The 22117-nt window shown below is 41.0% G+C and overlaps 1 protein-coding gene and 1 pseudogene across 2 annotated transcripts in view; both read right to left on the bottom strand.

Annotated features, from left to right (window-relative positions):
• LOC114212219 (phospholipid-transporting ATPase IB) overlaps positions 1-22117 on the bottom strand; it is a 573423-nt gene that overhangs the window by 224124 nt on the left and 327182 nt on the right. The window lies entirely within an intron of this gene.
• On the bottom strand, positions 11422-11539 carry LOC114213176 (U6 spliceosomal RNA; annotated as a pseudogene).

The following is a 22117-nucleotide window of genomic DNA, read 5'->3' as shown; positions in this document are numbered from 1 at the left end:
ATGGGAATTTACTGCCTCCCAGGGCAACTGCAACCACTAAAAATTATTATTACTTTTTTGTGGTTGATAAGCTATGCGTACTTCAAAACACTAACTCTGTCCTCTGGGTTAGACTAGAACAAGTATAACTCCTCTTTCAAATATTAGGAAGGCTGAACTACAAAGATACCTATCACATCCTTCCTCCCAAAGTTCAGTGTCTGCTAGCTAAACAGTCCCAGATTCTTCACCCATGATTTAACAGGCATGCTTCAGAATTTACAAATAACTTCCAAGTATGATCTTCCAGACAGCTACAAGCAGAGCAGAACAAAATCACTATCTCCCTGGAGCAGATTACTAGACCTACGACAATATATATATATATATATCCTAACATGAAATCACTGGAAGCTTTACTCTCTCCAACACTGACCCTCCAGGCACCTAAATGTAAGCAATTTTCATGGACAAGGATATAAGCTGTAGCTCTTCCTTCCACATTTGTGCAAGGACTACTTGGAGCCCAGGGCTGACCTTGACATTCCTCTCTCTTTAAACTCCTGATTGGCAGACACAGCTCTCACAATTCTCATCTGCTACACAAATGTGATTTCCTGTTTCATCTCTAAGCGCAATAGAAGCAGAGATCAAATATGGTATGTAGGATTCGAAGTTAAATTAGTGAGCATAACCTTCTCCTGTTCCCTATACTATTTAAACAGCGGAAATAATTCTGAGTTCTTGTCTTTCCATCAGTAAAAATGGGAAAATGAGAGCCAACCACCTCATGAGATGGTTGATATATTTATGTGAAATCATTATGTTAACTTGCCAGTGTGAAACAAATGTTATCTCCTCCCCTACCTGCAAAACTTTGGTTGCTGGAAAAAGAAAACTGGCCATGTCTGAGAGCTGCACACCATCTAACCCATGATCCCCTGTTAAGTATTCTGGGGTGCTGCAGTGGGAAATTATTGATTTTCAAGGAAAAGACAGCAACATCTCTCAGATAGTAGTACGACATACTAGCTTGAAGTAGCTCACAGCTTCGATATTAGATCATGCCACATTCCTTTTTTATAAGATTTTATGTATTTATTTGAGAGAGAGAGAGTGAATGCACACAGGGGAGGGGCAGAGGAAGATGGAGAGAATCTCAAGCAGACTCCCCGCTGAACATGGACACCCCCCCCCAACACAGGCCTCAATTTCATGACCCTTGGGATCACGACCTGAGCTGAAATCAAGAGTCAGATGCTTAACCAACTGAGCCACCCCGGCACCCTGCTACATTCCTTTTTATGACATATCTATGTGAAGCTGAGTTTTCACGGCTGCTGTGATAAAAAGCAAATAGCTTGTGAAAAATCAATGTGGAACAGGAAATGAGGGATGCAGCATTCATGCTTTCTCCAAGGTTTGAGAAGGTGTACAAAGCGCAACAGGTGTGCATATCATAGCACTGGCAAGTGATTATGGTTATTTAAGGATGAAAGAAAGTATTATTTCTTTCCAGCTATGTGCATTAGTGTTTCAAATGTCTGCTAAGTCGTTAGGACATAAATACTTCTTAAATTGTTTGACCCTCCCTTCCTAACAGTTAGAACTGTTTGGTGTTCTTTCTTGGCCTATGGGCTTTGCTGAGGAACTACGGAGACACTAGGGCATGGTGAATGCAGAGAATCTGGGAACCTCTGCGTTGATCATTTCCCTCCATGGTCACATCGATCACTCTTCGAGTACAGTCATTCACTCACTGAAGTAGAACTTCACCACCGTTTAATCTCAAACTCTTCTTCTGCGTCCATGAACGTATTATAGGAGCACACTGGACAGACCCTTAAACAGCACTGGGCTGCTTGAGACTGAGACTCCTTGAGATTCCACATGCCACCCAAGTAATCGAGTAAGCTGGTCTCTTTATCAGCTGACCTGAAGTGATGCAGAGCCAAATGAGGTCTACAGGGCAAAAGGGGAATCTGTAGGGCAGAAAGCTTAACCACACAAACATGGTGCTGTGGGAGGCAGGAAGGGCTGTGGTGGGAAGCTCCTACACAAATCCATGGCTTTCTTCGAGGTTAAAGTTGTTGCTTTTGTGTCAAGGGGTTTAGCAATAAGCCAGCCAACAAGCAGGTAGCAAGTCAAATATACTCACTACATTTGCCACTCTGGGATTTGAATCTCCAACAAATCAAGTCATGATTGTGATGACTTTAAGCAAAATCTATGAAAGTCCAACAGCTGCCTTTTCCCAAAAAGCAAGAATAAAGAGAGAACCTGACTGGGGTATATAAACCAAGTCATACTCCAGCATTTTAGAAGCATGAAATTCTCATCAAGGATTTATTATGCCCTCGGCTGTGATGCCTTGAGAAAATATAATTCTAGCACACACGAGGGGTTCAAAACAGATGTCAAACAGCTAATTTCTACAGAACTGAGCAGGCACCATTACACTTCAGCCATACAAACTATTTTAGTATGCCAAATTGCCACGAAGCACAAACCAGCTCTTTTTTAATCTTAATTTGTAACATGGAATCACATGCCACACTTAAGTATTCCCAGCATATAGTACATTCAACCTATAAAATAAGAATTCCAGACCACATCTGAGCTAAGCTAGGCACTTGGGACAGTCCTATAACCTATTTTGGTGCCTTATGAATAAAAATACAAAATCAAAGATCTTTAATCAACTGGAGAGATATTCTACCTACTTTTTTGGCTAACACAATAGATTCTAAAATAAAAACGTTTTCCTTTTGAGACTTAAAAAAATTCAGTATCCTGGAGTATCTAATTTTATGGGATATGTGTTCTTAAAATATTTTTAAAGATTTATTTATTTATTTGAGGGAGGGAGAGAGAGAGAGAGAAAGAGAACGTGTGGTGGGGGGAGGGACAGAGGAAGAGGGAGAGAGAATATTAAGCAGGCTCCATGCTGAGAGTGGAGCACCACATGGGGATCAATCTCATGACCCTGAGATCACCAACTGAGCTGAAACCAAGAGTTGGACACTTAACCAACTGAGCCACCCAGGCACCCCTGTGTTCCTGAAATTATAGAACTTACTTTCTAAAATTATTTCAAATATAATGCTTAAGTAGAACCTTCGGTAACTGCTTTTCTAGAATTAATGATCATGCATTAAATTTATCTGATCTACAAAAGCCCTGGCCTCAGAATGAGTTTCTACATTCTGAATTCCAATATCATCTAGCAAACTTAAACAAATCCCTTCCCTTCTCAGAGCTCAGAGGTCTCATCTGTCAAAGAGGGAAAGACCTCTATTACTGACTTGTAGACTGAACTCAGTTGAGCCTAGGGAGTCACAAGACACTCCCCTCCAGGGGCACGCAAGAGAACTTCAACTAAAGCCACAACACTTACTCATTAACCAGATTCACTAAATGCTTTTACTAATTGGACTCTCAAACTTCTTTATCCCATATAGAAAGTCCTTATGACAGAAAAGGAAGTTTGAAGACCACTGGTGTAGATCAATATGTCTCAAATTTTAAGTGAATATCAGAATCACCTAGGGAGCTTGTGAAAATAGAGGTTTTGATTCAGAAGTGTGCATTTAACAAGCTCCCAGGTGATGTCGATGCTGCTTGTGTTTGGACAGCACTGATGTAGTTAGCACTGACCTGGACAAGATCACAGATCTCTCTGGTTCAGATGTTTTAATTAGCTAGGCTTACACTTCCATAGCACAAGATACATGTAAAATTTTCATAAAGTGACATTTAACAATTAGCAGGAACACTGAATCTTATCCCCTTCTTTCAAGCTTTGTATATATAGGCTCTTCTTTGCTTTTAACCCCCAAATAGTGAGTACAAAATAGGGCTGGAATTTCATTTAAAATACTCTTCCAATCTGAGTGTCTCACATAATAGGCTGAGAGAGAGGAAATACTAACCAAAAATATGGTCTACAGGACTTTGTAAGTTTTTTTTAATGATGCAGAAACCAAAGACTAGGATTTAATTTATGAAAATTTCCATTTTCCCATTAACTTAAAGATAATATCCTTATGAAAGCGATTCTTTCCTTAAAAAAATTAAAATATTATACCTTATTTCTCATAGCAGCCAGTAATCCTAAATATTTCAGAAATTGCAACATCTTAAAAAAATACTCAGTTTGCAGATAAATGAACACCTAAATAGAGGTCTAAAAATCTAAAAACAATTAAACTATCCTATGTATCTGTTTAATAAGTGCTTCCATGGCTGACCAACACCTGTTCTGACACCTGTGTTCTTTCCTTAGATGGATTTAGTGCATTGACGCAGGGCCAGTTGTCCAGGCCTCCTGGATAGTTTACCCTTCTGGAACATTCCATCCCTGTGCTCTGACCCAAAATGTGTGACTCTCTCAAATTTAATCTCATGTCTCAGTTCTTAGTTCATCTCACCATAGCCCTTAGCTCCAAAAGCAGATAATGTTGGCAGCTTGGGACAGTCCCTAGAGCAGAGTGGCAGATGGGAGGCTTCAGGGGAGAGGGGGTGGCAGGAAGGAGTGTCTGGGCAAACCCAGTAGGTACCTGAGGCTTGTTAATGCGTAGGTACAAAGAAGTGAAATTTAAACTCCCTCACTCAGTGGTTCTCAAGTAGACTTAAGTGCCCCCTCATTATAAAAATGTACACATAGAAAAGGAGCTATCTTCTACATGAGGAAGCCATAAGAGATGGTGTCTCAATACCTCACAAAGATGTAATTGAAGATGTGGTTCAGGTTTTATTTAAAAAATTCAGTGCCTGTTTTTTTTTTTTTTAACATATAATGTATTATTTGTTTCAGAGGTGCAGGTCTGTGATTCAACAATCTTGCACAATTAACAGCGCTCACCATAGCACATACCCTCCCCAATGTCCATCACCCAGCCACCCCATCCCTCCCACCCCCTACCACTCCAGCAACCTTCAGTTTGTTTCCTGAGATTAAGAATATAGTAGGAAGGGAAAAATGAAGGGGGGGAGAATCGGAGGGGGAGAGGAACCATGAGAGAATATGGACTCAGAAACAAACTGATGGTTCTAGAGGGGAGGGCGGTGGGGGGATGGGTTAGCCTGGTGATGGGTATTAAAGAGGGCACGTATTGAATGGAGCACTGCGTGTTATACGCAAACAATGAATCATGGAACACTACATCAAAACCTAATGATGTAATATATGGTGATTAATATAACATAATAAAATTAAATTAAAAAAAAGAAAAAAATTTCAGTGCCTGACCAAGAGGCAGCCGCTTAGGGTTGGGGCTGGAGCAGAACACATTCTCAAAAGCAGAATGAGTGCTTACAGAGCAAAAAGCCATCCAAGAGATAATGGGTTTGAGCACCATACACCTAGTTGTTAAATGAGCAACATACACAGACTTTCAGGGATGAGCGTCTCTGGCTTTGGTTGCTTTGGCAGTAAAGGGTTCTATTCTATCCCAGCATTTCCTCCAAAAATTGAGATGTTTTGGAGGCCCTCCTGTGGAAGGATTTTTCTCCATCCTTAAAAAGTTCAAACCACATTTGACTGCCAATATAAAAGATAGGGTTTCCTACAAAATGCCATATGACTGAAGTTACTATTCTCTCAATAACCTTATAAAAAAGCTGCCTCATAAAAGAGCAGACAGGATGACAGACCACAGGTGGGAATATCATGGACACCAATGTTTCAAGAATTGACCCTGGAATTATTTAACAGGTACACCCCTTTCAATTAACTCAATGTATGCAATGTAATCATTACACCCATTATGGGGGATGCGTTTATCTCCCTCACCTTCCCCTTCCCCTCCTTTTCCATCCTTCCCTCTCCACACCCCACCCTAAATGCCAACCCAGTCATTTATATGGCGGATGTTCAATAGTAACTAAATACCAAAGTCATGATTCTAAGACGAATTATATCTCTAATCATAATTATGAAGAATAGGAAAAACCACAATTCTACTTAAAAATACATTAACTTTCTTTCTTTTGTTTTTGAAGATTTTATATTTATTTTAAAGAGAGTACAAGCAGTGGGGCGTGACAGACAGAGGGAGAAGCAGATTGCCCCCTGAGCAGAGAGCCCGACGTGGGACTCAATCCCAGGACCCTGGGATCATGACCTGACCGGAAGCCAGATGCTTAACCAACGGAGCCACCCAGGCGCCCTCATTAACTTTCCTATAAATGGGAACATGCTATTGGTGTATAATTCTGAAAGACTACTTCTACTCACAGATGGAGACAAGGAAAGCAATATAAAAACAGTGGTGCACCTCTGTGAGATCTGTTTATCACCCATGGAAAGGAGTTAGAAACAGTCCACTATTACTGTGGTCTAGGGATGGATACTGTTTGCAAATTTTCTGACCAAATATGCCAGTGGCCTTGATTCTGATTTCTACTAATATCCTTAAAAACATTATAGGCTTATTATAGGCTTTTTGTGACAGCTCTTAATGACATGTAGCAGACAACACTCCTTAGCTTCATATAGGGTTCTCCTGGGAAGGGCTACCACATAAGCCTGGGCATCCCCCCCACACCCTCCCCCCACCGCCTCCTTTGAGTGTCATGCTTTGACTTACAATAAGCCAACAGTTAGCTCCTGAGTATCATCTTGCATAAGCACTCTGAGGGCTTAACACACACTGGCTTACCAAGTCTTTTCAAATGGTCTCAGGGATGGCGGGCAAAGCAAATCATCCAAACAAAGTCTTCATGTTTAAGCACCTCGCCAGGTATTTGCTCCTTGCACAGTGATTTCAGTCTTAAATCACCTTCTATCACAATCTCGAATACCTACACACCTTTGCCCTATTAGTCACTTTCCAACACTGTGCCTAGTAGAATAAGCATTTAACTTGCTGGCTGAGTAAAATGAGGGACCTATATCTCACTATTAGTGATACAAATCTGCATGAAATAGCTATGAACCCTGATATGATCCAGCCACCCTTGAGAAATACAGGCCAATATGCCACGCAATCTGCTAAGCAACTAATCAAAGAGCCCAGATGTCCTGACGGTATTGCTTATTTGGGGATGTTCTGATGACGTTCCCCGTGTGAAGGCTGGCTCCCTTCGCTTATACCACAGGCCCAATAAAGGCGTTGGCACAATGTGACAGCCATGCCACCATCCTGCTTTACATCATGGTCATGGAATTCCATTTGAGGAATTTAACACATATATTTGGTCATATATTAAATTCAAATTGCAGAAAGCTTAAAATTTCCATAGCATCCTAAAAGTGCAAATACTATTTTCAACATGGTATAAAAATTCATTTTTTTTTTCAAAAATACCACGGTTAAATGTTTCCACACTCCAGAAGAGACCTCAGCTTTCAGAAACAGGAGATGAGCTCTCCTTCACACTCTATCAAAAAGGGGAGGAGAACGGAGGGGCAGCCAAGAAGGCTGGAAGCAAGAGAGGATGTGAGAGCTTTTTGAAACTATTTGTACAAATGGGCCACTCTACTAACAGTTGATAGGAATAATTTCCTTATTGTTTAAAAGGTTCACTTGACTCATCCAATATTTAATACTATGGCCTTATGGGGTCACTGATTATCTCAGTATTACACACACTCAAACACACACATACTGCACAAAATGTGGTCTTGATTCTCCTACCTTTTAGTATCAAACCTTGAAAAACTACCTTGCTAGTGTCTTAAAGTATTCTACGCTTTTACGTTGAATGCATTACCCAGGGGGGTTTAAATATGAATAACTTTATGACTAGATACTAGTCCCCCGAAGTCACCCTTATATGGCCCCTAAATCTTGATTTCAAAATCCAAAAAACTTCTCAACAAACAAGAATTCTCAAGGGGGGAAACAAATCCTAATGACTGATTTGGGGATGAGGCTCTATATTTATCACTGATCTTAATTACTACTTGACTAGTGACTGCCTTCACTGTCCTGTGAGCCTTCTCTTCTATCCAACCTAGGAGGCAGAGATCAACCATCGTACAGTTGTGAGCTGTGAGGGAACCTGATATTCTTTATTCACTGAAAAAAAACCTTATAACCTGATCCTGCCTGCACTTTGGCCATAAATGCTGCCCGCGCAGCTGAGGCTTTCGGAACGGCTCTCTCTGGGAAAGGGAGGACACCCTGTCTGCCTGAGATCAGTTTACTCCACAACTAGAAAGGGCTCACTTTGAAATAAGTATCCCCTGCTTGGAGGTTCAGAATTTATGCATCTGTACTTGTGTCCACGACAACTTTATTGCATGTCCAGGAAACAGAACAGTTAAAGTGGTGCTCCTGCAGGAGTCTAGCTTCTGAAAACCTAACATCTCCACTAAATGATACAGAATAGAGTAAGATCTGGGCAACCACATTTGATGTAAAAAATTAATAGGTCGTATGTTGTGAATTACATACGGGTTTATATTCACTGAAGTCAACTGGCTGTAGTCTGTTTCTTCCTGTACTAGGCTGAAAAGAAGGGCCCAGACGAGGAAGGCTGGGATTTAAATAAAAGATATTAGATCCTTCTGTTCCCAGGCTGAAACAGGGATTAGAATAACACATTTAAATACCTTAATGTTTTTAGCACAAAAAGCATTAATTCGATACTCTGCTTCCTTGAAATCCTTTATTAAAGTCCCCCAAACTCTCTCAGGAGTGTCTGCCTTCCTTGGAGTTAACATACATTTATTGTTCTCCACTGCAAATTTCACTAGTATTTCAGAACAGCATGCCTGGCCTCTGTTGTGGGGACGGTGGGAATAGGAAATAGAACCAGGAGGAAACCTGAGAAGGCTTTGAGTTTTGACATTTCAGAGCAAGCTGATGGCTCCTTCAGGACCAGGGATCATGAGCTCATACACCACTGAAAATAAATGACAACCAAGACGCTTAATAGAATGATTTTAATTAGACCTGCCCTTCACCTGTCACAAAGGTCACCTGATTACCAATCCAATAAATAAGCCAAACTGTAACTACCTATACTATGGAAAAAGTGGGGCAGCCTCTCTGCCTCTCGACCTTCAGCCCAGGCCTGATCCAAGCAACCCAGAGCCTTAGAGAGCCACAGGAATGGCAGTGACTGACACCATGTGCACCCATTGTCTCAAATTTGAAAATCTGAGAATGGAATTTGTTGGGTGGAAATGCAGAGAAGTTAGACAAAGCTCTTTCTTCCAGGAATCATATACCCCTTCTCAAATCTAAAGCCTATATTTAATAAGCCACTAATTCTTGATCTCAACAGCAGGAACTGATAATGCTTTCTGGAGGTACATTTGTCCAATCCCATAGAATATACACCAAGAGTGAACTCTAATGTAAACTATGGACTCCAAGTGATAAGGATGTGTCAGTGTGGGTTCATCGATTGTAACAAATGTACCACTGTTGGTGTGGGGGGGGTGGATGTTGATAGTGGGAGAGGTTCTGCATGTCGTGAAAATCTCTGTACCTTCCACTCAATTTTGCTGTGAACCTAAAACTGTTCTAAAACATAAAGTTTATTGGGGGTGGGTGGGGAAGCAGCAGCATTCTACCAGTACCAAAGCAGAACATGAAAATGACTCCTACTGGTTCGATACATCTGCTAAAGTCCTGGAAAGTGACAGAGAAAGATGGAGAGACATCAGACTGATGGGTCAGGAGGGCCTGGAGGCATGAGGATGGGCACAGTGACCAACCATAGGAAGGTCTGTGTAAAGAGAGAACATGAGCCCCAAGACACTGTGTGCCCACAGAAGAAATCAATTATAACAGCTAAGTATAAGAGTAGTCAACTTAATCTACTGCAAGCTGAATTTGTAACTTGCTCTTCTAATTGATTAAGACTATCATAATAGCACTTCTTTGGACAAAGTCTGGTCTGAAATATAGTTGGCTGTGTATTTCTGTCTCCATAATTAGGCTATTATCTACCTGGTCTTAGGGATTTCTTTTGCTCTTCTTTAAAACCTGTAGCACCAAATACAATAGGTAACAAACAAATGTCTGTTGAATTAACCATTTTTCAGTGATTGTTTTGGACTTTAAACACAGGTCTCCTTGTCCTCCTTCTTAATTTTGTTTTCTTTTCATGCTCAAGAATATACTTATCATACTAAATGAGTAATGATCATCTTTCAGTTTTAATCAAAGAAAAAAAAAGATTAAAGTACTTGTTCATTACAACGCCTGTTCAGAGAAGCCCAAATCTCAACCTTCAAGTCCACCTGGTAGCTACACTTTTCAGAGTAAATTAATACACCGACAACCACATTCATCAAGTTACCGCTTCCTGTAAGCAGCAGCCACCACCTAAAAATCAAGTTTGCCCTTTATGTGGTTTGATAGGCAGGGTGAGTGCTACCAACACCTGCCCGGTTCACCTTGGCTGGCAGCTGCAGTGGACAAGTGAGCAAGATCACACTGCTGTCAGGGCAGAGAGCCTGATGCTGAGCTTGGCAAGGAGATCAAGACCAGAGCTAGCTACATAGATGCCTGCTTGCATTAGGGCTGCAACCAGAGAGGAGTTCAGAATGAAGAAAGTTCCAAGAAACCTGAGAAGTCGAGGGGATGTATCAGGAGCACTTGAGCAGAGGCTCCCAGCTTTATGCATTTTACTTCTCATCCTGTAAGAGTCTAGAAATACAATGCAAAAGGTGAGAAATGCCTAAATCTTGCAATTATACCCACCTCACAGTTGAGAATGGGAGTCATCAACCAAACTGAGCCTCAAATAAGGGAATGTATTAAGAGAGGCTAAAGCAGTGTCATAGCAAGCAAAGTTAGGGTGAATGCCCTCTTTTTCTTTTATTTCTCTCACATAAATACGTAGTATCTCATTAAATTGAATTGATATATACTCTAGATAGAATGTAAAGCAGTGATACCTTTGGTGTTACAATTTTTTTGGCCACGTAACAAAATGACCTGTCACCCACTTAGAATGACCCCGTTTCAAAGGCAAAGTGACAAGTGCATGCCAGAACTTCAGGGACACACAGATGATAAAAACATGCACTGTGCCCAAAGAAGCCTGCTTTTTTTCCCAGTCATATAGCCTATACCAAGATTCTGTGACCTGAGGTCCAAGGTATTCCTAACCTACATGTGGGGAAAGCCTTTATGATCCTGTGGGTTGCTAAGAAAATCCTACCCCCTCTTACAAGAGCCCCCACTTCCCCATCCCTCGGAGAGTCTGTTCTCTTCCAGGTTTTGAGTGCACTCCGTGTTCAGGCTGTGGAGGAGGGAGGACATAAGTCAGGTGAGGACCACGTAGGAGCAGATGAACAAGGAGGGATCCTGGGGAATGCTTCACATGAGAGGAATCCACAGATGGGGCAGAGCTGGCATCCTTGCCTCCACTCATCCAGACGACCCCCCCAGTTCTGTGTTCTCGCCTCTGTGACCAACAGTGAGGGTTTCTAATGTTTCTTAAGCTCTAAAACCTATGCTGTTTTTGTTTTGTTTTTTTTAAATGGAATGCTTCACAAATTTGTGTGTCATCCTTGTGCAGGGACCATGCTAATCTTCCCTGTATCTTCCCTGTATTTTTCCAATTTTAGTATATGTGCTGCCAAAGCAAGCATTAAAACTTACACTTTTAAGTTGAAAGCAAACATATTTTATTATTTTATGATAATAATCATAATCACAAAGGAGCAACAGCAAGTGATGATTTAACACACACTACTTATTCATCAGTAATGGAGCTAAGTGCCCTCCACACACTGGGCAATTCAATCCTCACTGCAACTCTGAGCTAAGTGCCCTCCACACACTGGGCAATTCAATCCTCACTGCAAATCAGGAGTGTCACCCTGACCAACGCGAGGGTGAGAAAACTGGGCTCAAAGAGGTTGATACAATGTGCCCAAGGTCACAGAACCTAACGAGTGGCCAAGATAGGACCTAACCACAGCTGTCTCACCTGAGGTCTGCCTGCTCAGCCACCCTGCTCCTTTCCTGGCCACCGTGCAAATACCCACTCGAGAAGCTTCACCAAGTTCTGCCAAGTAATTGGGCAGGGCCGGGCTGGGGGACAGAGTGCAGGCAAGGGATCATCTGCGCCCAGCACTCTGACAGCCCCACAAAGTTACCTGATCCCGAGTCTCCATTCTTGCTTTTGACTTGGGGGTGTCCCCACTGCCACACGCCTCATGAAGACTGAATACATGCTAAAGGTTAGTAAGCATTTTGAAAGATGGGGGAGAAAACCCCACATCATAGCTTCTACCTGAGTCTTGGGTTAAGTGCCCACTACCCTTCATCACCTCTCTGTTGAGGATGCCATCCAGACTCCATGCTAGTCCTGGCTAGGAAGGCCCTCCCCTAAGTTCCTGGCTTCCGGGACCCCCAGGGTTTCTGGTTGGAGGTGGGATGAGAAACAGCAGAGAAGAAAATTTTGGCTAATGTGTCCTTATTTGAATTTATCACCCACTCCCTTAAAGTCCTGTATCTGATTGCTTTCATGTATAACTTTACATAATTTCTTTATATACCAACCCATTAAATTGCATACTAATTCACACTAATATTCATACATGCTGAATATGAATGTATGTAAACACAGATAAGACTGTGAGTTCTTGCAGGGTAAAGATTATGTCCTCAGTTTTTCATTGTCCGTACATCCAACGAAGTGCTTGGCACACCATGGCAGCTGCCAAGTTTCCCTCCACAGATCACGTTGCAGAAATAATAGAAGCAGTCCTGCTAGACCCTGTGAGGGAAATGGAGCACGTGGAGGTTTGGAGCAGTGAGCAAATGGGAACAAAGAACAAACAATGGTCAGCACACCTCTCTCAGAAGCTTTGTCCCTGGGTGAAGTTGGCAGTTAAAGTGGGGAAAGCCTGCCTCTGCAGATGGAATTGTAATAATATCACTTTTTCTTGAATGATTAGAACTGTGTAATTAGCTCAGTCTGTCTTCATACCCTAAAATCATGTCAGCTGTTCATTAGAACACATTACAAACACAAAAAAATGTGCAACCACCACAAGCGTGATCTCCCCATGATCAAATATGGAAGCATGATTCTTTTTCATTCATGTACTAGAAATAGTTTTTCCTCTTACTCTTGTCTCCTAAAGTGAAACGAAACAGCAAATAACCCAAAAGGGATACAATTAATAAAACGGAAGTCCATAATCCATTTTACTCTTCCCAAAGAAAAGGGACAGAAATTGATATAAGATAAATTTCAAACAAGCCCAACTATGTAAAATAACACCAACGATAAGTCAAACACAGAACCACCCCCTCCAGGGTGCCCGGGTGACTCAGTTGGTTAACTGACTGTCTTCGGCTCAGGTCATGATCCCAGGGTTCTGAGATCGAGTCCTGTATCAGCCTCCCTGCTCAGCGGGGAGCCTGCTTCTCCCTCTTCTGCTCCCCCTGCTTGTGCTCCGTCAAATAAATAAAATCTTTAAAAAAAAAAAGAACTACCCCCTCCAATAGATGACCATTTCAGTTATCCTAAAAATTGATGTAAGAGAATTACACAATGAAATGTGTAATTCTCTTACATCACAGATGATCTGTTGCTATAGTAAAAAATAAAATCTAAAAAGCACTTTATCTCTGAAATGATTAAATATTATTTAAAAAGTTAAATTAAAATATGAACTTGTTTATATTTGATCTGAACAAATTTTAAAGCTAAGACCTCTCTGCCTACTTTAGACATCAGACAATTCTCCAGGACACTTTACTTACCCGGGGCCTTAGGTGAGCCTCAAACCTCTAGGTAAAGTTCTTTTAAAATTGAAGATATTAATTTTTACTCAAAGAAAAATATTTTTCAACATATTGAAAAGATAGTTTTGGCTGGTTTTTACAAAGCTAGCTATATATAGCCCATTAAATTAGATTAGTAAAAGCTCAAAAAAAATCACATAGGGTTTCTTCCATTTGAAATGAAAACCACTGTTTCCTGGAAAGATAACAGTCTGATGGGTCTGAGCAGTAAGCACAGCAATGAGCACGTTCTGTCTGACTTGCTCCCTGATAATCCGAGCAGTAGTAAAGCAGACGTCAGGCCAGTCAGTTTAATAAGCCACCAATACTCTTTGTCAGCTTTCTTTGTACATTCTGGAACTCTTTATTGGCAGGTAATGAAGTTCAGGTCATTAACAGAACAAAGAAAAATATATTCAATAATCCAGCCACATAGACTGTAGCAAACTAGCTAACCAATACAAATGTGTCGGGCAATTAAGTTAGATTTGTAATGATAGTCTGACACTTTTGAGGTGCTACAGTGATAAGGCGGGGCTCTCAATCTCAACCGAGTCATATGGTATCGGCAGTGTGCCTAACCGCTCTTAGAACAAGTCATATACACATGATGCTAAGTGCAATGGGAGTAATTTCTTTTTTCAAGTCCTTGAGTGAATGAAGGAGAGAAAAGTATGCATGAAGGCTGGCTTAATGCACTTTAATGGTCATTAGGAAATAGGCATTCTCTATTTCTTCCAGATGCTCTGTCAACCAAGGAAACAGACTTTTCTTTAACTCTGAGGGCTAAGTTTTGACACACATGGTGCTTCTCTCTTTCTCTCTTTTCTTTTTTCTGTGTGTGTGTGTGTGTGTGTGTGTGTGTGTGTGTGTGTGTGCGCGCACATCCACCCACCAAGCACAGTGGCAAAGGAGACCCTTCCCACAGTCAGGGAGATGCTACTCTCCAGAACATTATTCCATGAGTCTTGTGGGGCTGATAGTTCTCATGACAACACGTCTCCAAGACAGAAGCTGGGAAACATCATCACAGACATGGAGAGACTATCCCTCCATGATGAGGATAATTTTTCCTCTGTGGTCCCCCCACGAAGGCCAGCACCACAATATACCCCAATGTTCACCTCAATACCTGGCCTATGGCTTGCGCTCAGAGAATATTTGTGGACCCTCTTCCCCCACTAGAATGAGTCTCCAAATTTACAGTGACACACCACGGCTCTAAAAAGCAGAGCGCTGCATTCATTAAAGGGAAGGGAAGTGAATTACCACACAACCTGAGTGTCTGGCCAATACTCATATGAGTCAGCACTGAGCTGGGTGGCTGAATAAGCTAATGATGGTTTTCTAAATGTGTGTGTGGGTTGAGCCAGAGGCAGCTATGGGACCAGGCCCCTGGGCATTATCATTCGGGCTGCAAGTCCCAATGTGCATCCTCCAGGTCTGTTTGTGATGCCACTTCCCAGATTTACCTGCTTTTTTGCCCATATGGTGTTCTTAAACATGCTGTGGCCAGCACTGGCTGTCCCAATAAGGGGGCTAAAACCTATTTATGCACCACTCCAGCCAACTGCACTTCAGGTGAAGACTGATGGAACCCGAGCGAGCAGCCAAAGACATGGTGGAGGGCCTTGAGTCCACCAAAAAAATAAATAAATAAAATAAGGTAGAAATCATAGCTGTCTTTGCGCTAGTTCTGAGAGAACGGAAGGAGATGGCAGGCTAAAACCGACCAAAGAACAGCCCAGGAGAAGGGAACAGCTTGAACAGAGTTTGTCAAAAAAAACTAAATACACTAAAAATACACAAGTTGATGTGTGGGTAAATAAGCACCCTAATCTACTACAACAGTACATATAACTTCTGAACAGGCAATTTAACTGCAAGAATGTATGCTAAGAAAGTAACCAGATCAATAGATCAGGTGCTGGGCCTAAGACAGCCCCAAGAGCACCATCCGTAAGTACCACGCCGTCAAGAACACCATACATCTAAAGTGTGTCCCAGTGGAACAGCGAGACGTACGTCCGTGGTGTACCACTGCATGAAGACAGCAAGCTGAGAGACTGCCTGTCCAGTGGCGTCCAGCTTGGGACAAGCAGTAGGTAGACACACACGTGGACATGCAGAGATAAAAGTGCAGGAGAAAACAACTGAGAAAGTGGTTATCTCTGACAAGCACGGATTTAAGTGAATTATTCCTTCCTTTTTGTTCTCTGTGTTTCACACTGAAAATAGGTACTATTATTATCATGAAAAAGCAAATAAGTTCTTAAAACACAAGCTGATTAAATACCCTTTGAGACCTTATTCAATTGTACTCCTCTTTAAAAACTTTCATGGCCACCTTTGCCCTTGAGCGTAGCCATTTGAGTTATATTACACTGTAGGATATTTACAGACTCATGTAGATACGTCTCAACATTCTAAATACCAAAACATATGAAAAAGTCCCACAAAACAAGAGGCTGATGTTTCTTTGCACCCTGCCTCTATGCCTCCCACTCTGGGCACCATCTTTTACCTACAGTCTCAGCCTCACTAAACATCTGCTGATGAGGCTGAATTCAAAATAAGCCAAGGGTGTGGGATTAACTTAGTTCCCTTCAAATAAACACAGAGAAGGTTGTAGAAGACTCAGGAAACCCCTCTCTCCCAAATAAATCACATGTACACAGAAGGCTACATTTCACCAGGAAAATGTGGAGTTTGCACCCTGAAGAGAGCAGAGCTGGCTGTGAGCTCACCAGCACCCCGATACACAATGCACCCGAGCCTCTCTCTGTTTTCCAGTATGCTGTGACACAGTCCAAAAGCTCACTTTAATTTTAGACCCTGTACAAACAGAACAACAAATTCTCAGGCTTCAAAAACAGATACATTGCTCTACATTACATTACCGAACTACCAATGTAATCCCAGAAGGACTTCTTTGTTTTTCCAGAGCAACTCTTTCAAAATAGATATTTTATCTATACGAGTGGGAGCTCTCTACACACAAAGAATTATTTTTAAAGTAAACTTAGATGTCACTGATCAGGAGACAGTATTACAGTTATCTCAAGTAGTTCTTTCTTCTCAATAATGACCGGAACTTCCGGTTTTAATTTCCTTTTCATTTTTAAAGAAAAGCTGCAGAAACCCCATGGGTTTGTTGCCCTCCACTTCTGTCCACACTGCACCCTTGCCCTACTCAAAAGGCCATTCCTCCTGCTGCACTTTCTTGAATTCCTCAGGGTCCCCACTCCAAGAACCAGCCTAAGCTTAGTAGATCACCATTCCAGAAGCTTCCTGATCACATTTTAGGAGGTGATGGGTATATGTCCGTTACTTTGACTGCGGTGATGGTTTCATGGGTATTTGCATTTGTCCAAACATCAAACTGTATACATTAAGTACGCACCGTTTTTGTATCCGCACTATACCTCAACAAAGCTGCTAAAAACATGTAATAGTAATGGACTCTGAGGGGAGCATTATGTCTATATCCCAAATTGTCTGTCTTCCTGTGTATGGCTAAGTTCTATTTTCTGGTTTTCTGAGTCTCTTCCATATTTGGGCTGCAAATTAAACTAATATTTCAAAGACATAATTTCCCCTTTATTTCTCCGAACTCAGACCACTATATTAAATTTACAATAAATCTTTTTTTTTAAAGAGGTTTCCTGAGCACCCCGTGCCTAATGAGGCTCCTTTCCTGACATTGCCTCCCCGACAATGCCCACGCCCCATCCCCTCCCCACCCACAGTCCTGCTGCCCTGCTTTTCCTCCTGACAAATCTGCTCCTCCAACTCCCTATCTCCCCCGTCCACTAACTTCTACTCCATTTTGAAGACCGGCTTCAATGTCACCTCCTCCTTGGGAGAGGTCTCTGCCAACCCCAACAACCTAACCTAGCCAGTCTCCTCTATGTTCTGGAGCCCCTGGTAAATCCTTCAATCAGCACACTCACCTTATCACCCTGAAACGACCATTTACGTGTCTGTCTTTCTCAAGGAACTAATTGCTGGAAGGCAAATACTGTTTTCTTTTGTATCCTTGGTGCCTAGTTCAATGCATGGCACAAATAGCACCGATGATAATAAGAGTGTCAACTTCTATCTCATGGAAACAAAAAACCCAACCACAATTTTCTGTTCATCAGATCTGCTCTTAGAACTTCTATCTCAATTGGCATTATCATTCCATTGTCCTCTAATGACAAACACCAGTTGCTCCACATAGTTTAGATTTCAAACTTCATAGAAATTTTGGCATAAGACCTAACTGGGTTTCCGTATTCTGATTTCCACATACTGAGACGGAAATGCCTATGGGATGTATGTGTGGTGATGATGGTAGGGGTGGCTCTTTGCAAATGCTAAAAACATTAAAATAAAAAGAGAAGAAAAAACATTCTGAAAATGCTACAACCCAAACCAGAATAGTTGCTAATACAAACAGGCCCCTTCCCAAATGTAAGCGGGTCACAAGTAATGGCTCACCTCAAAGCAGCCGCAACCATACTGTTTACTCTCCATTTGGGGCTTAAAAGCATTTTCGTTGATGAACAGGCCCCGAAGCAGAAACATCTAAACCCATGCTAATGCCCAGCAGAGCAGTAACTTCTTTTGATTAATTTACCAGTACTGAAAGCACAAGAAAGAGATCAAACCATGTTCTGTACTAAACAATTAAACAAGCAGCCGATGCCTCCAGGATGGTGTATGTCAGGATGAAAGCCAGTTGGGGTCGAATGAAAAAGCAACAAATATCTTACATTGATTAATGCTTATAGGATTTTTTCCCCTTCAATGTCATAACATTTCATCAATGGTCAAACCGAAGAGTTTATATAACATTGAAAACAGAAAGAAGTTCCAAAAGCTTAAGAAAATTCAGATGTGCAGTGAGGAGAAAAATCAGGTCAGTTCTTCAAAACCTCCAAAACCATTTGGCGGAACTCTGAGCAGTCTACTCAAAAATCTTCCCCATGAAATAGCATGGGGGAAAAATCTCATCACCTCCTTTCGTCGAAAAATAACTTCCCTACTGCGAGATTTTCTTAATTTACATTATCTAGCCCATTCACAATGTTCAATACTATCTATACAGACTGTTCTGAAAACAGAGCCAAAATATAGTACAAATGTATCTCTACTTAATTTTTTTAATTGGAATTTAAACCAAACTGATTCTCAAATCAGAATGAACAACAAATATGTTAGTAGTTAACCCTCAGATTTTCTGAATTAGCTGAATCAATTTTTTAAAACCCAATGAATTTCTTTGTAAGAAGCAGAACTGATTTATATCCTTGTAGAAAAATAACTGAACCAGGCCAGCTAAAAATGTCATCTTGCTGAAAAGTCAGAATTTTTTAATTTTAGATCCCCAAGGAACATTTCTTAGGTAATTCAGTATTATCTTAATGAATTTACTGGTGTGTTTGGGGGCTACTCCCTACTTCTTTTTCCTAATCTATAAAATGGGGATGATGATGCATGCCTTGCAGGAGTTTAAGATTAAATGGTGTACTAATATATAAAGCATAAATCTTTAAACTCTATCATATTCTCTCCCTCCACATACACTCAATACCAGTCTATGCTAGATTATTTGCAGAGCATTCCCTCTGCTTAGAATGCAACACTTTGGGGCTAATTCCCCCGCACGTTTGGGGCTCGCCTCCTCTGTTTTCACACAGAACTCATGTCTCAGAAGGGCTCTTTCACAGGCAGCCTTCAGGGCAAAGATTGTTCAGCAAAGGTTCTCTGGTATGTGGAAGACATTATGATACCCTTTACTACTTCTGTTGAAAAATTAAAACTGAATCCCTTTGCATTTTTAAATTATGTGAAAACACCACAAAATTTGGAGATACAAACCTAAAAGCTGACTCTTCTACTGACCTTCCCACAATTCTTTCCCTCTTACGAAGATATATGAGCCCAAAGAGCACGGACATCTAGGCATGTTTTCCTACTCACACAGTCTAACTCTAATGGGCTCCGATCCCTTATTACTACTAATGGAGAAAATAAATGGGTTGTAGTTGAAGTGAATATAAGATTCTACTGATCCCCATTTCTGATCTCTTATATGTGTACAGAAACACAAAAACTACTATTCTAAGTCTTCTCAAAGATGGTAACATCCTCCCTCAAAAAATACTTGAAAAACTCCTGGGTGAGATCAGGAAACACAAGGAAGAAGGGTCTCATTTTACAGGGGAAGTAGAGGACTGTAGCACAGACTGAACATGATTCTCAGTGGGCTCTGGGATTCCCCCAGCTGGAACTAAATGCATCCTATCTAAGAAGCTCTGGTCACAGGGGTATTTTGAACGCACAGGCAGAAAAGCTGGAGATGATATCACAATGTTGAAGTATAGAATTAAGAAATACATGTGAATTATTCCACAGTGATTTTGACTCTGGTTGTAAAAAAAAAAAAAAAAAACGCTTTCACTCAGACTTGTTTATACAGCTCAGTCTTAAATGTACTTCTCTCTAAATACTCTTCAGCTGGAATGGTCAGATTTTTAGCTATTGATGAACTGTTTCACTGCTATTGTTATGGAGGCATATATAACATCTGTCCAGGAGAGAGGATGTGCTGATAAAGTTCCCTTTCAGTACCTGATCATCAGGATCTCCAACAAGTGAACGGGGAACATTATAGACTCAACCTGGGTTAATTTTTTTCTAACTATAATGAAATTTCACAAATATTTGAGCACCTATAGTACACAAAGTGACCTCAAATACTTTAAATAATAAATACTAAAAAGATCATTATGTATACAAAAAGGGACTGTAAACAAGCCCTAGTTCAGATTCAAATTCTTTTAACAGCTTCATTACTTTATTTGCCTGTGTGCTACCCCCTTCTTATTTCCCAGGTTAAATAACCAAGAAAGATGCTTAGGCCCTGTCATCCATTCTGCGTTAAGTTGATGTCAGTATGCAAATTCCTACAGCCTCAATGCTCTGTACAAGTCTTCCTTGTTATCACTGGAGTTGTTTGTTTTTACGGTTTTAGTCGTGAGTGGGCCTTTACCATTAATTCATCGAGAATGTCATTAAGCATGTCAATTTCAGCTGGAAAAATGAGGAATACGAATGGCACCATCTGGATTTTAAAGTCTTTTCTGAAGAATATTTGCTGTGGAGGATCCTCTTGGGTACTGAAGGGCATTTTTACAAAGGTTTATGGCAAAAGAATGAGAAGTCACCCCTAAGGAATCCAGAGTATGGTGAAAACAATATAGGGGACAAACATAGGATTTAGTCAGCCTTATGCGTGGCATTCTGTCAAACCCGGGGATATCTATTCTTACACTATTTCTTTTTTACTAAAATATCCTTTTTGGCATGGGTGCGTGCGCGCGCACGCGCGCACACACACACACACACTAACCCTAGGAAACAACTAGAGGATGAAACTCAGGTTATGTATTTGTTTGCTTAAAAACAATCTTATTTTTAAAAGCATAAGCAATAAAGTTCTACTAGCGTTAGAAATTAATCCTGGCACTAACTTATTTCATTCATGTGACATTCACCTCATTCCGGAAATATCATCCCATTACCCTATCTCTGTGTCAGCTATATCTTGGCTGAATTCATATTTACCTCTATGTGGAAACACCCCTTTACATCCCCAATCACCAGGAAAATTCCACACTCAGTCACAGAGCAGAAATGGGAGTTCAGAGCAGAGATGGACTTAGATGAAGCAAATGAGATATTCTAAGTCCTTGTGAGATAGTCCTGAAAATGATGTCAGCTCAAATGCAAGCATCTCCTGTCTGATTTTTAGAACCCAAACAAAATATAAATAAAGACAAGTTAATTGTACAATTTGCCTTAAATTCTAGGCTGGCTTCCTGTCACTGAGCATGACACTTCCCATTGACATCCATCAGCTTGCAGCATAACACACATGGCTCATCATTAGCCTCAGGAGAACAAGTGGGGAAGTGAATTATGTACTATCAACACTCCCACCTAATCCCTACAATTCCCAAGCCAACTCAGAGCAGGTGGGTCCCTTACCTTAGTGCTGTCCTACAGATACATACTCCTCTCGAATATATAACACAACCAGAAAATCACTATAGCTTTCTCCAAAGGTGTTAATTTCCCTTTCCCCCATCCAGCTTTACTGATATAATTGACACATAACACTGCATAAGTTTAAGGCAGACAACAGGCAACATGTTGATTTGGTACACTGATATACAGCAGAATGATTACCGTCATTGTGTTAGCTAACAATTGCATCATATCACAAAACTGCTATTTCTTTTCTGTGGAGAGAACATTTAAAATCCACTCTTTTAGCAACTTTCAAGTATCTAATACATTACTGTTAACTCTAATGACCATGCTGGACATTAGATCCCCAGAACTTACTCAGCTTACAAATGCAAGTTTCTACTCTC

The sequence above is a fragment of the Eumetopias jubatus genome, unplaced genomic scaffold, assembly GCF_037043125.1.
Source record: "Eumetopias jubatus isolate StellerSeaLion01/CBP00866 unplaced genomic scaffold, mEumJub1_p1.0 scaffold_3, whole genome shotgun sequence".
In the NCBI taxonomy this organism is placed as follows: Eukaryota; Metazoa; Chordata; class Mammalia; order Carnivora; family Otariidae; genus Eumetopias; species Eumetopias jubatus.
The sequence above is the reverse complement of the archived record's forward strand: the minus strand, read 5'-3'. Positions and strand labels throughout refer to the sequence as shown.